Raw genomic sequence first — 19784 nt, forward strand, 5'->3', positions numbered from 1 at the left:
GGTTTTTAGATGGTTTACAAACCAAAGATCAAATCTAAGTAGCATTTTATTACAAATTTACCCTCATTATTACAAGTGTCAAGAAAGACTTGGGGGGGAACAATCCTTCATTTTTCTAGTTTAAGGCATTATCTCATATCGGACAAGTCATTGTGGTTCCATATTGATTGAACACCTTGGATGACCTTGCTAGCAGCAGGACATCTATCCCAGTGGGGTGAAACAGAAGCATGAATAACTGTGGTCAGATATTGGCTCTTAAAATATATCTGAGCCTTCTCTTTCAGGGGATCCTAACACCAACCATACAGACAGAGAAAAATTGCAAATATTTTCAACCACCTTGTTGAGCAACTTTAGCCGTGAAAGAGCATCTTGGTCGATAATAAGCCTCTGTCTTTCAAAGCTCCCCAGTTGCTGTTTGATGGGATCCTCCTTGGGGAAAAGCAACCAACTTATGATATTCAGATCTGCTGCTACATTTCCACTTTGGTCCAAGTATAGTTTCTCCCAGGAAAAATTGCAAAACTCATTCTTCTCCAGAAAGGGATGGAACTAGGATTGAAACATCCAGGAATTTTGAAAGCAACTTGAAACATCCTAAAAGGAGGAGCCATTTTATAGCTTAACTAGTGAATAACAGATGTTCAATCCCCTCTTCACTATTTGCCTAAATAGCAATAGCACTTGGACTTATAAACTACTTCACAGTACTATTAGAGCCTTCTCTAAGTGGTTTATGGAATCAGTATATTGCCCCCAACAATCTAGGTTCCCATTTTACCAAACTTGGAAGGAGGGAAGGCTGAGTCAAACTTGGGATGGTCAGGATCGAACTCCTGGCAGTGAGCAGTGAGTTAGGGTTAGCGTCAGCATTAGCATTCACATAAATGGCATAGCTAAATGCAAAGACGGTGTAGCTATCATTCTGGAAAGCTTTAACTGGATTCCTGCAGTAAGGAGGGGTTAAGCGAAATGCTCCCAGGTTTAGCTGAAATTTATGAATATAAAATTCTATCATGCTAATTACAAACCCATAAGTACAGGAATTTATTTACAATGTATACATTTTAAATAATGTTATAATAGCAGTGTTTAATATCAAAATATAATTGTCACAGTGCCTGCTCTTTGGAACATAATCCTGTGAACTAAATCTGGCCTCCGCTTGGCCAAACCTGTTGGGTTTTTGTAGAATAATTTTTCCCCTACTTCAGCATTGGATTTTTTTCTAAATAGGAAATAGGATTAATGGATCCTTGTCAGGACCCCATACCTGCCATGGCTCTAGCCTTGCAGCCCCCAATCTCTCTTTCTTCTCCGTTTTTCTCCTCCTAGAGATTGAGGAATATGCAACATTCAAGACATGGGCCAGAGTCTTAGCAACAGTATAAAAACGGTGCTCATTTTTTATCTGAATTCTATTCTTTTTCTCTTGCATGTCCAGTGGTGCTATCTGGGTGCATCGTCTCCGGCCCTTGACAGAAAGGACATGCTTTGAAAAAAAACAGTGAAAAGACTGCTCTTCAAATTTGGAATCCTTAAAAAGATTGGGTTGAAAGGCATCATCATTTGGCCATTTTCTTTCCTGAAAAGCAAAGGCCCAAATACTATGGATATATTTGAAAAGTTTATACCTTCCAATTGACACTTTCTCCATAATTGTGGTGATCCAGACTTTCCCTTCAATGGGTCCTGACAAACCTTCAATTGCTAAATGGATATGGCGACCTCTATCCACAATGGAAGCAAATTCTATGAAGTGAACAAAGACATTGACTTTTCTCCACTTAGAGATGGCACGTCTGAGAGGTTCTGTAGGTCTAGCCATTGAGAATTGTTGTGAGATAACCACACAAATTCCATTTCTGACAAATATAGGAGTATAAGTTCTCATAAAATTCTCTCCCTCCTTTGTGTCTGGTGCAAAGAGACCAATCAAAATCCATCTGAAATGGAGGAGGAGTTGGACAATTCCTGGATACTGGATCCCATTTTTTGGAAGCATCTGATGGAAAAAAGGCATTTGATTTTTATCACTCAGAGCATCTGAAACAATTCCATAACTGATCTAAAGAAGCAATGAACAATGGTGTGTTATGGTTAGATCAGATCAAGTCCAAAATGTAAGCTTTTAACACATCCAGTGTGTTTCTCACAAATATTAGAGTAGTGCAATAGTCACCAATTGGTGGTCTACGGACCACTGGTGGTCTGCGAGAAAATTTTGGTGGTCTGCAGAAAAAATATTAGCATTTTTTATATTGCACTAAGTGCTATTTATCTTTTTTTAAAAAAAAAAAACATCTTAGTGGTCCACAGGATTTAAAATTATGAATTTGGTGGTCCCTGATGTTGATGTCCACTGGAACAGTCTATTGTTCTTAACCCTTAAGCCATAACAAGATAAAGAATACAAAATGTAGAATATTAGCAAGATTAAATACAATCATTTGTCTAATCTGAGGTCTAAGATACTGCTCTTTCTCTTTCCTAATAAAATTGAAATTCAGATAATAGACATGTTATATCTTCTATCTCTAGATCACTGCGAATGCAAATCAGTTCATTTTAGAGATTTGCTTAAATATTCCATATTTAACATTGTGTCCAGCTACTCAAGTCTTGCTCGAGTAAATACTTAGGCCTCCTGTGGATGCCAATCCCTAGCCATGGCAAAGGCCATGGTGAAAAGTAGCTCATGAATTCCATAGAAAAGATTGAATCTATTACCCACCCACCAAATACCTGCTCACTTTGCCAGGTAGAGAAACACACAAACACACCTGTGGGACTTTGTAGGTGCCTACTAATGTTGACATCTGAATGGAGATGTCATCAACAGATCCATCAAGAACAGCCATCAGGTTGTCCTTCTTTCCACAGCTGTAGTTGGGAATATTGGCTTCTCCAGTAGATAGAATGTCCAGCAAGGCATCTGAAGTCCCAAGCTTGCTCAAATAATTGTCATGGATGTTGTAGCCAAGTGTGAGATTGTACAAAAGCTGAGAATTCTTGTTGACTTGTTCAATGGCAAAAATGAAGAGTAGGATTCTTGCTGGTTCAGTAAATGAACTACTGTAAAAAAAAAAGTTCATGACAGCATTATCTCTAACAACAACAACAAAATTCAGTCTTAAGCCAAAAGTGTCCAACATAACAATAAAGTTATAGTCAATCATTACCATTTAATTGTTATGAGTGTTGAGAAGGTGGGATGCAGATTTAATATTTAAAATATATCATTATTTGTAATAGTGCTCATTTTTAATTTGTGCAATGACCAAGATTCAAAGTCTTTCAATCATTAAAATAGAATAATCAGCAAAGAGGACTAATAAATGATCCAGAAATGCCATTCTAAAAATAAGCCATCCTCTATTCCATACCAGGGTCAGGCATTGAATATCAATGAATGGTTATAAGAATAGGGAAATGGGTGGGGCAGAGGCAACTACAAACTTTTCAATAAGATAGTTGTGATTAACTCAGGATTGTACAAGAAGGGGAAATAATTTGTACTTTGTGGGCCGGGGCTGTTCCATTTTTGGATTTCGGTCTCTTAAAATAAGACATAAGAGAGAATCCATGGAAATCTAAATGATTCCAGAAATTAAACAGGTACTGCAATAGAGGAGTAACTGAAAAAAACAAAGAAGAGTGTTAGGATTGCAAACGGAAGGAATGCAACTCCATCACACTGAATGACTTACGAGGGAAATTGAATATAAGGAGCTGTGTTGAAAGACAACGTTATATGGGATATTATTGTGGCAGTAGAGATTATACTAACAAGGTGGTCTCCTGGCCTGTAATAGCTCCGTAGGTTTTTTCCCTCATGTTCCTCCAAACTCAGCAGGCACTTCATTCTCAGCTTCCCAGAAACTGGCTGGGACATCAGCAGCAGCAGAAGCAGAAGGAGGAAGTCCATAATTCATGGGGCTGAATCAATCCCCTCCCTGTTTCTAAGGAAGAACAAGAGAGTTCGAAGAATTCAAAGCACCATTCAAAGATGGAAATGAGAGTGACTTTCTTGACCCAGAGAGAGATTACCAGAACTGCACCTGGAAAGGAGAGAAAGGAAAGGTACATTCAAGAAGCACAGTCTCTGAATGTCCCAAAATTTGTGCCACACAGAGTATGATCTGAGACGTTTATCCTTTTCTGATGCAAGATCCCTTTCAAGTTGCTTCAGTCTGATGTTTACATCAAAGGTGATCACTAGAGAAATATCAGGAGAGATCTCACAGACCAGGATTTTAATAATTACTGTAAGAAGCAACATCTCCTCTGGGAATCCTGAACTACTTCTGGGCTTCCATGTGCGGAGGAGAAGCTGGAGAAAAGCATAGTGAAAAATCATAGATATACCCTAGAGGGCACTGGTCTGAAATGTTTGTGGTCCTTCCTTTCTGGACATGTCTAGAAAGTGATGCTAAAGAAAGATATTTCAACACCCAGAAAATTGGGTGTTTTCCTTCAATGTACTCTCTTGTCCCCAGAGACTCATGGGGAAGATTACCCATAACTATAGAGTTTAGTTACACCTTAGTGTCAAACGTGGAAGCCATCTTTTACATTTGGGCCTTCCAGCCTGCCACTGTTCTGTCCCCGTCCCACACACGCACCCTCACATATTACAGTTGGGGAAATAGCAGTAGTTATCAAGAAACAAGCCAATGGCAAAACTCCGGGACCGGATGGGATTCCTAGTGAATTTTAAAAAGGAGTCTTTGACTCACTTAGTTTGCATATTAAAGATCTATTTAGTGAGGTTTTACTATACTCTAAGATACCCCAGTCCTGGACGGAAGCCTACATTTCCCTAATCCCGAAACCCGAAACAGATAAAACTCTGATCCAGAACTATAGACCAATCTCGCTCCTGAATGTGGATTATAAGATTTTTGCGACAATACTAGTTGAGAGACTCCAGGTGTTCCTGTCCCGATTTATCCACCAAGACCAGAATGGTTTCCTGCCTCATAGGCACCTAAGAGATAATGTAAGGGAGGTATTGAATGCCTTAGAATACTATGAGACACACTCTGATAAACCAATGGTAATGATTTTTCTGGATGCCCAAAAGGCTTTTGACAGAGTCAGCTGGAATTTTATAATACAACAATTGGAAGTGATGGGTTTTGGGCCTCAATTTACAAGGGCAGTTCAAGCCATCTATTCTAAACAGTCGGCAAGGCTATTGTTTAATGGATCACTATCAGATTAGATACAGATTTATAAAGGTACCAGACAAGGATGCCCTCTTTCACCGCTGCTATTTATTTTAATACTTGAATCACTTCTTAAGACGATCAGTCAGGATTCGGAAATTAAGGGCTTAAAAGTTAAAGGGGAAGAATACAAACTCCAAGCATTCGCCGACAATTTGTTTTTCATATTAGAAGATCCCCTTAATACGGGACCAAAATTACTTACGAAATGAGATGAATACAAGGAGGTAGCGGGATTAAAAATCAATAAGGATAAAACCAAAATGTTAGCAAAAAATTTGGCAGGTGCCCAAAAGGAACAGATCCAAAGTATTATGGGGATTAATTGTGTCAAAAAACTTAAATATTTAGGTATTTGGCTTACAAATAGATGTTCTTCTATCAAAGAGCTCAATTATTCTAAATTATTAATAGACACAGCAAATGAAGTGGAGAGATGGCGGCATAAAAGCCCATGTTTTACCGAAATGGATCTTTTTATTTCAAACGGCTCCTGCAAGATTGGATAAATTTTTTTTTAGGAAATTAGACCAAATTCTAAGTAAATTTATTTGGCAAAGTAAAAAACCCTGTATAAAAAGAAAACTGCTGCAAGAGCACAAAGAGGAACTGGGTTTATGGTGACTTGTTGGATGAAGTCGGGAGACTTAGACCTAGAGCCGATCTCCAAACTAGAGGATTAGATATAGATTGGTGGTCCTATGTGAAAATTCAAACTAGATTCGCTGGGATAAACAGGAAAATGGTATTTCCCTTCATTTACAAACTTTTGACAAGCTTATCCTAAGTGGCTGAAGGAAATTTATTTCCAACGTTTACAATCTTCTTCTGTCCAATTTTATGGCGGAGAAGATTGTAAAGGACATGATGATTGCCTGGGGGAGAAATATTCGAACAACAATTCAGCTTGATGCATGGCAAAATGTATGGAACAAAACTATGAAACTGACCCTTTCTTCCCCGTTCAAAGAAAACTTTTATAAGATGATCTACTGTTGGTATCTCCCCCCGCCAGAATCACTAAGATGTTCCCAGGATCCTCTGATAGATGTTGGAAATGTGGGTCGGCCAAGAGTACTTTCTTCCATCAGTGGTGGATTTGTCCGTCAACTAGACGCTATTGGGGGAAAATACAGCAGTGGCTGCTGGAAATAACAAGTGTGAGCTTTCCCCTTCACCCAGACCTCTACTTACTCAGAATAAAACCGGACCACATTGACAACAAAGATTGGTACATATTTGTCCATGTCTCAACAGCGGCGAGAATGGCATTTGCTCAACTGTGGAAAGATGCAGATACGCCCCCTGACCATCTGATAATAAATAAGATTCTTCGATGTGCTGAGATGGACAGGTTAACCTATATTTAAAAGATAAGAAAGACTCAATATATAATAGAAGTGGGGACAGATGCTTTGTCTGGCTTAAAAAAAGGTTAAACCTAGGAGATAGGTGATAAGATCATTTTATTAGATTAAATAGATACTTAATAGGCTACATAATTCTTTATAATTTTGAAAAAAACAGGCCAATTATTTTGTAGATAATTAAAAGAACTTGATTGTATTGAAATGTTTGGTTAGGATGATATTAGTTAATATTAATTGGAGAGTGAGCTTAACTCTCGGTTAGTCATGTTTGTTGTTTTGTTTTAGTCTTGTGTTTATGTGTTCCTATATTTCATTTCTTATATTGTTTTCCAATCATTATTATGTGTTAATTTTACTGTAAATATTTAATAAAGATATTTAAAAAAGAAAGAAAGAAAGGGGGAGAGAGATGAGACAGAGAAAGAGTGGGAAGAGAGATGAGACAGAGAGAAAGAGAGGGGAGAGAAAGAGAGAGAGAGAGAAAGAGAATGAAAGAATGAAAGAGAGACAGAGAATGAAAGAGAGAATAAGAGAGAGGGGGCAGAATGAAAGAAAGAGAGAAAGAAAGAGAGAAAGAAAGAAAGAGACAGAGAGAGAATCAGAGAGAGAGAATGAAGGAGAGAATCAGAGAGAATCAGAATGAGACAGAGACAGACAGACAGACAGAAAATGAAAGAGAGAGAGAGAGAGAGAATGAGAGAGAGAGAGAAGAGAATGAGAGAATGAAAGAGAGAGAAAGAGAGAAAGAGAATGAAGGAAAGAGAGAATGAGAGATAGAGAGAAAGAAAGAGAATGAGAGAATGAGAGAGACAGAGAATGAAAGAGAAAGAAAGAGACAGCATGAAAGAGAGAGAGTGAGAGAGAGAATGAGAGCGAAAGAGAATGAGAGAGACAACAAACAGAGAATGAAAGAGAAATTGAAAAAGAATGAAAGAGAGAGAAAGAAAGAGACTGAATGAAAGAGAGAATGAGAGAGAGAGAAAGAAAGAGACAGAGAGGGATTCAGAGTCAGAATGAGAGAATCAGTGGGAGAGAGGGAAAGAGTAGGAGAGAGAGAGAAAGAGAGAGGGAGAGAGGGAGAAAGAGAAAGAGAGGAGGGAGAGCGCCTGAAGGACACCAACCCATCACTGGGAGTCCAGGCACTTCAGCAAGCGGCGCAATGGATTCATATTAGTGGTCTGTGGGATTTAAAATTATGAACTTGGTGGTCCCTGAGGCCCAAAAGGTTGGGGACCCCTGGCATAAAGTATGTGTGATATGTAATTAAAATAACATTCTTTTCTCAGAAAGTCAAGGCCACCTTGCCCTGCAGCTGCGATGCAGTCACTGGGAGGCATTCCAGTTTTGGATGGTGCCTGATTGGATCATGAGATGAACATGTGGGTGCAGGGGGAAAGGACTTGAACTTTCTTTTGGGCAGGAAAACCTGGAAACTTTCAGATTTGGGTTTTCCCAGATGTGCCAATATGACATCTCCAATAAAATGGAACATTGCGGAAATTCAAGCTTCAGAGTCTTCTTTCATTGGGGCTGTTACTTGGAACTCTGACACTTAGGTTGATGACGCTTAATTCTAATATTGCCTGTCTTCTAATGTTAAGGAAGAAATCTGTAACCATGAACCCTGTCTAATCTTAAGAATAGGATCTGTTTGTAATTTAGTTTTCTTTTAGATCTCCAAGTGTTAATCCCAAATTGGAAGTGATTTTAAAATTGCTCATGCAATAGTGAAATTTTATTTGCCCTAGAAATATCAACTTTGGGGTGACATTTGAGACAAAGGGTCTGGAAATAGATAATTGGCCAACTGCCTCATTGGGTAAATATGGAATACATTATGGGGATAGACTTTTTTTCCTTATATTTGCCCTTCAATATTCATGTAAGACACCAAGAACATTTATACTTTGAAGTCTCTTTGTTTACTAAATAAACACCAGGCAGTACGATGTCCCACTTGGACTACTCGCCAGATTCCTCCTCAGAAGTCAGCTCAAGGGAGGATGAGCTCATTCCTGGCATGTCAGGAACTGGGTTCATTAATGGCTCTGAACATCTGGCCAAAAGAGTTTTAGACCTTCCTTAGTCTCAGCTGGGGAAAGTTTTCCAAAAACAACTCTAAAATCACCTCTTTGCTGTATATTACAAAAGATTGCAGAAAATAAAGATTTTACAAACTTGAAAAGATGTAATGTTCCTTCTTTTTACCGTATTTTTCGGAGTATAAGACGCACCTTAGGTTTTGGGGAGGAAAATAAGAAAAAAGCTAATTGGCAGGTGGATCGGCCTCCCAGAATACTCCCAATCAGCTGTTCCCAGAGGTGAATTTTAGCAACAGGTTCCTTGGTTGTGAGCTCTGTGCCTTGCTTTTTTTTTGCTTTTTTTTTCTGCTCTGAAAGCCTCTGGAACAGAGCTTCAGAATAAAAGCCTGAGAGAAAAAGAATTATTCCTGTAAAGAATATAGCCTAAGTGACTCCATATTTACCCTTTACATAACCTGAGCTAACCTTCAGCTATTAAGCTGAGTAAGATATGTGGAAAAGGGAAGTGTGTATGACGTCTGTTTTGAGGAAACAGATGTTTTGGTACATTCTAAATTGGGTCAGGCTGACCCAAGTTCCATTGAAAAAGGAGGAAGAGACTAAGTGTCCAATTAATAAGAACATTAACAAACAATTATGAATACATATTTAGAGGGTATTTTTAGAGGGGAATTTTGGAGGGGAACTCCAGGGCAGAACATGTGAAGAAAGCCAAAAGATTATATAACAACTGAAAACAATATATGGTGGGGGCGTTCGAATTGTTTTGCTGATCGTCTGAAACTGTATTTAAACCATGTAACCTGAGTGATAAGACGTTCTCTCTCTTTCATGGGAGAATCCTTTTGCAAAAGTTTATGGGATATATATATCCTTACAATAAATCTGCTTTTTACTTGTTCATGGTCTCTGTTTCACTTTTTATGAGGTTTGCTGTTTTTTTTTAAATCTCACAAAGCCTATGAAGCTCTGTTTGGGGACTTCTTTTCTGAAGCTCTGTTTGGGTTTTTTTTTTTTCTGAAGCTTCTTTTCTGATGCTATTTTCAGCCTCTGAAACCTCCATTTGAGAAGCTGGGCAGGGCTACATTCGCAGTATAAGACGCACCCAGATTTTCACCCTCTTTTTGGGTGGGGAAATGTGTGTCTTATACTCACAAAAATGTGGTAAATGGACTGAAGAGGATTCCACCCACTGACTGGTAAACTTGTTTCAGACGTTTGTTTGTTTGTTTTTGTTTGTTTGTTTGTTGGTTGGTTGGTTGGTTGGTTCATTCATTCAGCTTATTTGCCACCCATCTTGTTTCAAAACAACTCTGGGAAACTTATACCATTAAAATCCTAAAAGAAAAATAAAATAATTAAAATGGAAACTACAATCAAAATAGAATTATAGTTAAGCAATAGGGAGGGAACGAGCTGGATATGTGGGAGGTGGGATTGCCTCTTAGTTCATCAACCATCTCCATCGTGATGCTCCATCATTGGGATCAGAAGCTATCTACAGAATCAGGTCTTAAAGCTTAAGTAACAAAAGATGGTATTTTATTTGATGCCCATAATATCCAAAATTTGAGGTAAAGTTGTCAGATGTAAATGCCTTATTCTATAATGTGTAAATAATATATGAACGGGGTATCAGGGGTTAACTTATTCTTCACTTCTTAATGTATTCATGATTCACCACTCCCACATCTAGCTCCACCCATTGTATATATAAGGAGCTGTTTGCCCCCATTTACTTGCTTCTACCTATGAATATTCAGTGAATATAGAATGCCTATTGTAAATAAAAGGAGATATATTTAAACCTTTAACTCTTACTAAATTTATTGAGTCTGATCCTGAAAAATATTGCAACAAGCTGGTAGCAGAGGATGGTTAATTGACTCAATAAAAAACTTAAAAATGTCTAAGAAAGATAGGCCCAACACCAGGGCATACAGCAAAGAAATAGAAACAGAACAAGAAATAATCAACGAATCCACAAATGCGATTTCGAGAAAATCTGAAGAATACACCACTGAAGACGAAGAAATAATAGATGAAAATGATGATGAGGAGGAAATCGAAATAGAGAATAACGAACTCAGGTCAGAGATATTAAAACTATTGAAGAGCCAGAAGAACGATGAAAGCCTCATCGCGAACCTCCAAGATATGCTGAAGAACAGCGGAGCAGCGAGAGAGAAACACATCACTAATGAAAAATCAAAAGACACCAAAATAGTGAGTGATATGACTACAGAAAATATTGTTGTGAAGAAGAAAACCGGTGATCCCGTGCGAAATTTTGAATGGCAGCAATCTTGGTTTCAACAGACCTCCAGGGTGAGCGAAGCAGAGCCAATCAGAAAGCTCAATTCAAAATTTCTGGCGCGAAAAACATCAGACAACGAAAATGAAAAAGAAGACTCTAACACCTCTGAAGAATCAGAATCGGAAAGTGAAGGGGATTCAACAAACAATCAAATAAAATCAGCAATGAAAACGCTTTTTGCTGCTTTTGGACCAAAACTAAAAATTACAAAAAAGCTAACGAAGAAGCGAGCGAGCAAGCCAATGCCTCAAGACCTGCCCGCTCCCATTCTGACTATGAGAGCGACGACGCCCGAACCCAGAAAGCCCTGCCGATACCGCCCCACGCCACAGACCGAAGCAAGCACCAACGCCGTCAAAGGAAGAAGAAGAGCAGCCGCCATCGTCAAGACTCCCAAAATCGAGCCAGAGACCAATTCGTCTGAGGAGGAGCAGAACGAGCGAGCCGCAACGAGGAGAACCTCTCACGACGACTCCATGGAAGAAATGAACAATGCGCATGCGCAAGACTACGCAGACGGTCCGGGAAGACATGAACTGGCGAGGAGACCGTGCAGACTCGTTGCGAGCATCCCCACGCCGTTTTGTAACTTTCTGCATTTGCGAGACCACGGACTACCTCAGGTTGTAAGTAATGGACCTAATAATGTCGGAAATTTACCCAGTGACTTCCCAAAGCTAAGGATAGATGGCATTAATTTGCAAGAATGGTATCAGCAGCTCCAGGTTGTCTTTATGAAGGAAAACTTACTGTTTTTTATCACTAGTCCCCCAAAAAGACCTTGGACTCTAAAAATAGACTGCTTACACCATAGAGCATTTTTCTTATTAATATCTAGCGTGTCTCCTGCAATGTATCATAGCATTAAGCAAAATATGACTGTATCAGAAATTATTCAATGCATGTTTAATTTGTTTTACAGTGACAGTGTAGCTACCACCACAAGGATGTCTAAAGATTTCTTTTCATCTAGGATAAAACCAGGGGTTTCCATAAGTGAGCATTTAATATCTTTAAACAAAATAAGAGCTGAGCTGCATTTAAGGGGGGAGGTGATTTCAGATCAAACAATGAAAAGTGTTATTATCAACTCACTTGATCCATCATGGGACAATTATATGTCACATTTAGACACAATCAATCTAGGATACTTATCCATAGAAAGTCTATCCAATAAATTAATAGCAGAAGACAATTCAAGAAGGAATCATTCTAACAATCACATAGAACACAAACCATATAGGAAAGTAGCTTTCCAAGAAAAATATAATGAAACATTTAAATGTCACAACTGTGGATCCAGGGAACACAATAGAAGAGATTGCCCCAAAATTTCAAAAGAAAGACATAGGTCAGAATATAGAAACAAATACAATTATAGACAGTCTTCCATGGATAGACATAGATACAGAAGCCCACCAAATTACAAAGACAATAGAGGGGGCAGAGATAATTCAAAGGATAGAAAATCTGGTTCATTGAATGGATTAAATAAACAAGACAACACTAACACACAGCAGAATGAAAATAGTAATTGGCTTATTGATTCTGGAGCAACTAATCACACCACTAATAACAAAGATATATTGTCTTCATTTGTAGAAGATAAATTTGTAATAAAGGTAGCTAACCAAGAAAAGGTTCAAGTGTTAGGCAGAGGGAATGTAATACTGCCAGGTCTAGGAAAAATAGAGGGGGTATTGCTAATACCTGAAATACCTCATAACATACTAAGTGCCATAAAACTAAGTAGAGATTCTGATATTAACATAGTTTTTTCTAAAGGAAAGGCGACTTTAGAGAAAAATAAAATAGATATAGGCACTGTAATAATTAAAGGAGGCCTACCTTATCTAATAACAAAGGAAAAATGGTTACACAACATTGATTCAAATATGGAAGATTGTATTGAAGTAGATGATGGAAACATTAGCAACAGTGACAATGATGAATGTAAAATATCTCATGATCACAAAGATATACACAATGAAAAAAAACCAAAAATAGGTAAGCCAATTCATGATGAGTGTGCTCACATCTTACATAGGAAGTTAGGACATGCCAGTTTTCCTGTAGTACAAAAAATGACTGAACACGCAGAAGGTGTCAAAATAAAAAATTGTGAAAACTATTTGGAATGCTCAGTATGTAAATCTACAAAACTAAAGACTAGCCCCAGGCCAAGAAAATCCACCAGATCAACCAACCAAATTTTTGATTTAGTACACATGGACTTAGTTGGTCCACTAACTCCATCAATCACTTATAGAAAACGTTACTTCTTAACCATAGTAGATGATTATAGCCGTTATGGATTTGTCTATACATTGAAACACAAGGACGAAACCTTCCAAAAATTTAAAGAATTTTATAAACGCATAGAAACACAACACAATATCAGAATAAAACAAATTATGACAGATAGGGGATGTGAATTCATGTCTAAAGAATTCTCCCAATGGTTAAAGGACAAAGGAATGTTACATTACACGTCTAGTCCATTTTCTGCGTTCCAGAACGGGATTGTAGAGAGGAAGAACTCAACATTACAAACCATGATTAGATGCACATTGGAAGATGCTGGCTTAAGCAAACAATTCTGGTCAGAAGCCTTACATTATTCCAATTACACACAGAATAGAACCTGGTCCAGCATTGTAAATAAAACACCATATGAAGTAATGTATAATAGAAAACCAAAATTGACACACATGCACATATTTGGGGTCACTGCAGACGTACACATACCTAAGCAACTGAGAAGAAAGGGAGAAAACGTGTCCAGAAGACTCAGATTTATGGGATATGAGACAGGTACTAAAGGGTACAGATTCATTGATAGTAATAACAAATTTATAGTCTCCAGAACAGCTGTGTTCCATGAACAGGCCAACTGGTCTAAAATACATCTTAATGAAATATTTCCAAGTGACAACAAAGATACAAAATCTCAAGAGAAAGGGACCATAGAAAAGCAAAACATCAACAAATATAAAAACAAAACCAAAACATGGACAAATAGCCAACACAAAATAAAGACAGACACACTAACAAAAAAGGAAGCAAGATATTTGCATGATAACAATAGTAAACCTGAAAAAACAATTAGAAACACCAGAAATCAGATGCCAAATAAATATAAGGACTATATAATGCATATGGATGATGAGTCAAAGACACCTAATACATATGAGGAAGTGTTAAAACTCCCTCGTGAAGAAAAAGAAAAATGGGAATTAGCAATGAAAAAAGAAATGGAAAGCTTACAAGGACTAAATGTATTTACACCTGCAATCGCACCAAAGGATAAAACAATTATTGGTACCAGGTGGATATATAAAATTAAGAACTTAGAGGGAGGCAATACCCTATACAAAGCTAGACTAGTTGCACAAGGTTATGCACAGAAATATCCGGAGGATTACACTGACACGTATTCCCCCACAGTAAGAACCGAGAGTGTCAAAACAGCTCTAGTGGTAGCATCAGCACTTAACCTCGATGTATTCCAATATGACATACAGACTGCGTATCTACACGCAAAACTAGATAAGGAAATATATGTAAGAGCACCTCACAGTCAATACACAAACAAGAATGAGACTTGGTTATTAAACAAAAGTTTATACGGGTTAAAACAATCTGGTAAACGATGGTATGATTGTTTAGTAAAAGTACTTAAAACTATGGATTTCAATGCTACTACTGCTGATAACTGTTTCTTTGTTAAAAAGGGTGATGATTACATAGAATTTGTATTGATCTATGTGGATGACATTTTATACATAGGAAAACATAAAGAGAGAAGAGAAACTTTTGTAACTAAGCTAAATGAACATTTCTCATTGAAATCTTTAGGCAAAGTAAACAAATATCTTGGTGTTCAAATTAATAAAACAAAAAGAGGATTCAAACTTACTCAGAGAGATAAGATCATAGAGCTCTTAAACAAATGCAATCTAAGTAATGCCAAACCTTGCGATACTCCTATGCAAACTGACTTTCTAAGAAATACTTTTGAATCATCCCCTGAATTCAAAGATAACACATTTTATAGATCAGTCATAGGTTCACTTCTTTATATATCTAATTGGACAAGACCAGATATCGCTTTACCCCTCAATTTATTATCCAGACATGTCAGCAAGCCAACAATGTACCACTGGGAAGCTGTTAAAAGAATATTAAGATATCTGAAAAGTACACTAGACTTTTGTTTAATGTTGGAACCTAACGATAATAAAGAACCAAAGCTTACATGTTATGCAGATGCAGACTGGGCTGGAGACACATCATGTAGAAAAAGTACATCTGGTTATATATTCCTCTTAAATGACTGTCCAGTTTACTGGTACACTGGTAAACAAGAATTAGTGGCCACTTCAACAACAGAAGCAGAATATGTTTGTTTATCTAAAGCTGCAAATAACCTTGTATGGTTTAATGATTTGATTTCAGATGTTTGGAAAAAACCTGCTTTACCTTTTGTTATGCATGAAGATAATAAAGCAGCTATTGAAATATCCAGATCTGACGCCATTGGACAAAGGTCCAGACACATAGATATAAAATTTAAACATGTGAGACAATTATCTCAGGATGGATTTATTAAAGCTGTGCATTGTGAAACTTCAGAACAATTAGCTGACATATTGACAAAACCTTTACCTGCCAAGCAGCATAAATACTTAACTTCTAAATTGTATGTTTTGTACTGTCCTGAATCTGAATGTAATTGGTGTTGCATAACGAATCGGCATTTAGAGGGGGATTTGTCAGATGTAAATGCCTTATTCTATAATGTGTAAATAATATATGAACGGGGTATCAGGGGTTAACTTATTCTTCACTTCTTAATGTATTCATGATTCACCACTCCCACATCTAGCTCCACCCATTGTATATATAAGGAGCTGTTTGCCCCCATTTACTTGCTTCTACCTATGAATATTCAGTGAATATAGAATGCCTATTGTAAATAAAAGGAGATATATTTAAACCTTTAACTCTTACTAAATTTATTGAGTCTGATCCTGAAAAATATTGCAACAAAAGTTCTGTCCCCAGTGAAATGGAAGTTCCACCCCTTGCAATGAAGGCCTGTCTACTCACCTTTATTTTGTTTTATTTTGTTCAATTTCACCATCATTTCAGACTACAGTTGAAGTGTAGATTTGTAGTATGGTGATGTTCCAAAGGTGCTTTTTTCTTTTTTCTTTTTTCTTTTTTTCTTTTTTTCTTTTTCTTTTTTTTTTTATTGAAAAGTTTTATGAAAAGTACAAACATTTTCACCCCCCCTTCCCCCCTCATTTGCATCCTTTTAGAGCAGGAGTGCCAAACTCATGTCATCACAGTGGCAACACGTGACATATCGAGACTTTTTCCCCCTTCACTAACCCAGGTAAGAGCAAGACCAGCATTTGACGGATCCGGCCTGCAGGCCACGAGTTTGACACCCCTGTTTTAGAGAGCCATTGAGGCCACTTGGAGGTTGATCTGTGTCCTCGGGGTCACCTAAGTAGTGCAAGTGGGTGTGGAGCCTTCTTGGAACTGCTGAGAGGACTGTGTTGAGGACTGGAGATAGATGATGTCATATCCCTCCCTCTCACCCCAATCTGGGAAGTCTTGTCTCCTCTGAAGATGCATTATATTAACATAACTAACTCAACTATCTTAAGTTAGTCTTACATTCTTTGTATGTTTATTTCTTTTGATTTTAAATAACCGTAATTGTCAAAACAAGCATACAAACTCAATAATAACTGCAATAAATAATTAAGTGTTATGAGGTTAGGAAACTACTTCATGATCAGATACAGACTTTTATCATTAAATGTTCCTTAGTATTTAGATCTGGTCTCAGGATGATAATGTAGCACTTGGGGAAGAAGATGCAGCCCAGCAGGCCAGCCCCAGAAGCCAAGATGGAGAAAACCTGCACGGCCACCATGTATTTCCCTTTGGTGCTCAAGTAGGTGGGCAGGAAGGAGATCCAGACGCTGCAGAAGACCAGCATGCTGAAGGTGATCAGTTTGGCTTCGTTGAAGGCCCCAGGCAGGTTCCTGGCCAGGAAAGCCACTGTGAAGCAAATGGCAGCAAGGAAACCCATGTAGCAGAGAACCACATAAAACATGGTCACAGAGCCTTCATTGCACTGAAGGATGATCACTCCTGATTGGGAGTGCAGGTCAAAATCAGGAAACGGAGGAGAAACTCCCAGCCAGATTGCACAAATGACCATTTTTCCAGCAGAACCAGAAAGGATGATGGAGTTGGCCAAGCTCTTCCCCAACCATCTCCTCACCCTGTTCCCTGGTTTCGTGGCCAGGAAGGCCAGCACTACCATGATTGTTTTGGCTAACACACAAGACACAGCTACTGAGAAGATGATGCTGAACATTGTTTGTCGGAGAAGGCAGGTGGCTTTCCTTGGTCAGCCAATGAAGAGAAAGGATGACAAGAAGCAAAGCAAGAGGGAAACCAGGAGGATGAAGGACAGGTCACGGTTGTTAGCTTTGACAATGGGAGTTTCTAGGTATTTAAGGAATATGACTAAAACAAAGCCTGTTGTTAGAAACAAGAGTACAGCAAAGGAGACCAGGATGATCCCCAGATGTTCTTCATAGGACAGGAAGGTTATTCTTTTGGGGATACATTGGATTCTGTCATCAGTAGGATATTTATCATCTGGGCACTTGGTGCATTTTTCAGTATCTGAGAAAACAGTAATATAATTTTTATAATCTCTCCTTTCACATTCCAAGAAAGATCTTCTTTGGATTACAGCTGATACCGAGACAGGAAAGCCAGAGTTCCTCTTGTGTTACTCACCTTCCTGTGTTGAGATGGTCCCCTCCGGACAAGGAATACAATCATAGCAGCAAATTGGTTCTTCTTTCCGAGCCCGTTTTACAAATCCAGGGTGACAATTGTCCACACATTTGGACTCAGGCAGAGACTAAGCAGAAAAACAAAATCCATTCCAAAATATCTGCCAAATTTTTATATAATTTTTTAAATTATTATATTGATTGATTAAAATAAAATGAAACTGTGCTTAAGAAAGACTCTTCTGAATAATAGATCAGGAAAACATAAAACATCGTAAAGCCACTCCCCTTTGAAAATAATCCAAATCCTTCTTAAAATATAAAGAATAAATTACTTGCAGGCTAGGGCTGTCAACTTCAAATGAAGTATTATTTAGTTATATTTGTACACATATATTTTCAATTCATACAGCTGCCATGCTGGTGAAATAAGACTAAACATTACTGTCTAATTTCTAGAACTATAGTGAGGATGAGTGGAGGTGAAATCATGAGAACATGTCACTTAAAAAGGGTAAGCCAGGCATGTTTTCCTGCAGCCCATGGGACATGAGTATGAACCCTGTGTGGGAAAGGGTTATTTGTAAGGCCAAGTGAGGGATTTAAGACGAGATCATTTCCATTGAAGAATTACAGTTTTGTTGTTAGTCGCTACTTGTGTCCAACACTTTCAGCCCCCAAGAACCATAGCACTCCAGGACTCCCTGTCCTACATTGCTTCTCAAAATTAGAACTACAATTAGATGTGATGGAAAGACAGACCCACATTTATTTATTGTTTAAATTTGGAGAATTCTTTGTTTCAGTGGAAGACTTAAAGTAGCTGACAATCAAAATAAATAATTGCATTCAAGGGGATTTTAGATGGATTAGAAGCCAAATACCAAATCTAAGTAGCATTTCATTACAAATTGATCCGCATTGTCTCATTATTTCAAGACTTAAGAAAGTTTTTCATTTTCAGTCCTTCATTATTGAAGTTTAAGGCATTACCTCATATCGGACCAGTCATAGTGGTTCCATTTTGATTGAACACCTTGGATGACCTTCCTAGCAGCAGGAGGCCTATCCCAGTGGGGTGAAACAAAGACATGAATAACTGTGGAGAGTTATGGGCTGTTAAAAATATATCTGAGCCTGCTCTTTCAGGGGACCCTAACACCAACCATACAGACCAAGAAAAGTTGCCAATATTTTCAAGTACCTTGTTGAGCAACTTTAGCCATGAAAGAGCATCTTGGTCGATAATAAGCCTCTGTCTTTCAAAACTCCCCAGTTGCTCTTTGATGGGATCCTCCTTGGGGAAAAGCAACCAACTTATGATATTCAGATCTGCTGCTACATTTCCACTTTGGTCCAAGTACAGTTTCTCCCAGGAAAAATTGCAAAACTCATTCTTCTCCAGAAAGGGATGGAACTAGAATTGAAACACCCAGGAATTTTGAAAGCAACTTGAAACACCCTAAAAGGAGGAGCCATTTTAAAGCTGAGCTAGTGAATAAGAGATGTTCAGTCCCCTCTTTGCTATTTGCCTGAATAGCAACAGCACCTAGACTTATATACCACTTCACAGTGATTTTACAGCCCTCTCTAAGTGGTTTATTGAATCAGCAACAATCTGGGTACCCATTTTACCAACCTAGAAAGGATGGAAGGCTGAGTCAACTTTGAGCTGGTCAGGATCGAACTCCTGGCAGTGAGCAGTTAGTTAGGGTTAGGTTTACGGTTAGGTTTAGGTTTAGGGTTAGGGTTAGGGCTAGGGCTAGGGCTAGGGCTAGGGCTAGGGCTAGGGCTAGGGTTAGGGTCAATGCAAAGACTGCATAGCCATCAGTCTGAAAAGCTTTAATTGGATTCCTGAAGTGAGGAGGGGTTAAGCTAAATGCTCCCAGGTTTAGCTTAAATTTTTGAGTATAAATTCTATCATGCTAATTACAAACCCATCATTACAGGAATTTATTTACAATGTATACATTTTAAATAATTGTATAATA

The sequence above is a fragment of the Pituophis catenifer genome, unplaced genomic scaffold (genome assembly GCF_029215685.1).
Source record: "Pituophis catenifer annectens isolate HBS135680 unplaced genomic scaffold, rPitCat1.0.hap2 SCAF_2, whole genome shotgun sequence".
Classification (NCBI taxonomy): Eukaryota; Metazoa; Chordata; class Lepidosauria; order Squamata; family Colubridae; genus Pituophis; species Pituophis catenifer.